At 36.9% G+C, this 3,226-nt stretch overlaps 1 pseudogene; it reads right to left on the bottom strand.

The window, feature by feature from the left end:
- Window positions 1–824: 824 nt before the first annotated feature.
- Window positions 825–1,810, bottom strand: LOC143676116 (olfactory receptor 5M11-like; annotated as a pseudogene).
- Between the last annotated feature and the right edge of the window lie 1,416 nt (window positions 1,811–3,226).

Below are 3,226 nucleotides of genomic sequence, written 5' to 3'. Positions count from 1 at the left end.
AAAAAAAACAATTGTAGACCCTTATGATTTCACTGGTAAATTTTAACAATAATTTAAGGAAGAAAAAACACTTTCTATGTTCAGGTTTAGTGAAGGTGATGGCAAAAATGTTCTCCCTAGAATGGAGAGCCAGAGGAGGAGGTGGACCCCTGTAGCTCATTGACCCAGGTCCACAAACTTGTGTCTAATTCCCAATCTCTTTTCCCATTGCTACCTTCCCCAGTATACAAGCACTTACTTCGGAAAGAGATAAGCACCATCATGAACAATAGATTATTGTTTTTCTCAGAAAGAGTGGAGGGAGATTGTTTCTTAAAGAGCTCTCAAAATAGAACAGAATGAGAACAAAGGAAATGCAGGGAATTGAACTGAGAGATTGGTCATAATGTTAATATTTGTAAGACATCAGAGCACATGAATGTGCCAAGGCATTCAAGTAAGAAATTTGGGACATCAATTTTTAAGAAGCATAAAAATCTAGAGATTTGGTTAAAATCCAAGTTTGTGAATGGAGATCTGAGGTTACAATGGGATTCTGCATTTCTAGCAAAATTTGAGGCAATGCTGATGGTGCAGGCTGATGGACCACAAATTGGAGAGTAAGAGCCTAGGTTTAAATGTAGCTTCCTATTCCCTGGACCTTAGAATGTCAGCTGAGACACAAGAGACATACCCATAGAGAACAACAAATTTTATCATCAAAACGGAAAAACATCTGCATGAAAGGTATAGAATTGTGATTTGTTGGAAAATGGGGGAATTGCCATCTTAGTGACCACATTTCCTCTCAGGATACTTTTCAAAGCCTGCTTTACATCTTTATTTCACAGACTCTGTATCAATGGATTAAGCACTGAGCTTACAAATGTGTACAAGACAGCTATTATTTTGGATTCCTCAACAGTCTTATCTGTTGGTGGTCTTACATACATGTAGCATAGTGTCCCATAAAATAGAGTGAGTGCCATCATGTGAGAGCCACAGGTAGTGAATGCCTTGTGCCTTCCTTCAGCTGATTTGATCCTGAGTATAGGAGCAGTACTAAAGGCATAGGACACCAGGATGATGGTGAGGGAACTGGAGAAGTTGAAGCTGGTTGATATGAGCATGGCATGTTCCTTGATATAAATATCAGAGCAAGAAAGCTTAATGAGCAGTGGGTCAGTCAGCACAGTAGAAGTGGTTGATGACATTGGATTTACAGAAGCTCAAGCAGAAGGTTCAGATGGCTTGGAACAGACCATTTGAGAAGCCATAGGCATAAGGAAATGTGACCAAACAGATGCAGACTCTCCTGGACATTTTCACACTGTAGCACAGTGGGCTGCATCTGGCCAAGGAGCAGTCATAGGCCATGGCTGTCAGTATGTAGATGTCAGTAAGGAGGAGTGTGATGAAAACACAACACTGGGTAAAGCAGCCATCATAGAAAGTGCTCTTCTTCTCGGATAAGAAAGTTCTCATCACTTGTGGAGTTGCATTGGAGGTGTCGCACAAGTCCATAAGCGCTAACTTAGTAAGGAAGAAATACATGGGTGTGTGGAGGTGAGAGTCCAGTGCAACATTATCATGCACAGGTTGCCTAAGAAAGTGATGAGGTAAACAATCAGAAACAACACATAGAGGAGAGGCTGGAGTTTTGGATGATCTGAAAGCCCCAGGAGAATGAATTCTGTTATTGCACTGCCTTTTTTTTTTCTTTTGCATGGGCAGACACCAGGAATTGAGCCCAGGTCTCCGGCATGCAGGTGAGAACTCTGCCTGCTGAGCCACCATGGTCTGCCCATGCACTGCCATTTTTAATTAACATTTTCTAAGTGTCTATACTTGCTCTTGAAATGAATTCTAACAAAACATACAAATAGGTATAATTCACATTAAGGATAATGGAAACCATTTTCTCTAAACTTGCACATGCCATCTCATATTATCTCTTTTTGTATGTTACATGAAGAGATTCATACCTCTACTAATTTGTTATTTCATTTCCCTTTATGTTAAATTCCTTGTAAAATTTTATCTGTCTAGCTGTATCTATTTTTAGCTATACTTAGAGCAACAGTTAGCCTATGCCTGTGCCATACCTGCACCTACAAAATCCTTCCTTAGAAGGGACCTACATGTCCACCCTCTCCTTGGAATTACTTCTCAGAGTCTACTTCTTGGTCAAAGCTCATTTCATAGGATTTTCATTTTTGAAAGATTTCTCATTTTAACTCTGGACATGAGACTGAAAAAAAACTTTTGCTTTCTCTATGCACTAGCACTCTTTTTTCACTGTCTTTCTCAATAGAAATAAGAAAGAATAATTGGTGTTTGTCCAAAAGAATCAATGACTTATGATAACTTGTAATATTTTATTCATTTCCCCTGTTGATTTTTTCATGATTTCATGTACTTAGGAGTCTAGAGGGATTTGTGAAATATGTGCAAATGAATGGCATGGGGAGATTTTTTCCAAGCAAACTCACAGGAATTTTGTTTCAGAAAGTCTTATGTGGGATACTAATTTAATTACTATCCAGAGGATTCAATTGTAAGTGCTTCCTGGAGAGAAACAGTCATAGTGGTTCGGTGAATGTATGTCAAATAAAAGAACAAATGATATTCAAATTAAATGAAGTCTCAGTATTTTGAGAATGGTCAATAGCAATAACTTGCAAATAATACAAATTATTTGCATGCTGAGTATTTAAGCTATTAATTATAGCTTCTATCTATCATGAGGTATTTATAGTTCCTCAGACTTTTAAGCTCTCCTCACATCATAAACCAGTGCTAAGACTTTTTCTTCTCTCAATATACTTTTAGTTTTGCCCTTTCTCTTATAAATAAAGCCTATTCCTACCCTTTCTAATTTTCATCTCCTTCAAAAATGAGTAACAAAAACTGATATACCATAAGGTTTAGAAAGCTTGCGAGTTCTTATGAATGAAGACCTTAATGAATATTTGTTTAATAAACTCATAATAGTAATTTATAATATATATTGATCATTAATTACATAAATGCTTTTAGTTTCTAAGTTCACTGCATGCAATAACAGATTAAATTATAGGAAACACTACATGTTATATATTATAGTACCCACAATTTACAGATGACAAAAATGACATCTGAACTATCAGGTAATCAAGCCAAGGATACAATGTTAGTGGGCATAATAGCTGAGATAACAACTTGAAATCATCCCATTTCAGAAACACTTTTATTACATGTTGCTGTA

The sequence above is a fragment of the Tamandua tetradactyla genome, chromosome 3 (genome assembly GCF_023851605.1).
Source record: "Tamandua tetradactyla isolate mTamTet1 chromosome 3, mTamTet1.pri, whole genome shotgun sequence".
In the NCBI taxonomy this organism is placed as follows: domain Eukaryota; kingdom Metazoa; phylum Chordata; class Mammalia; order Pilosa; family Myrmecophagidae; genus Tamandua; species Tamandua tetradactyla.
Note: the sequence above shows the minus strand (reverse complement) of the source record. Positions and strands in the feature narration are given on the sequence as shown.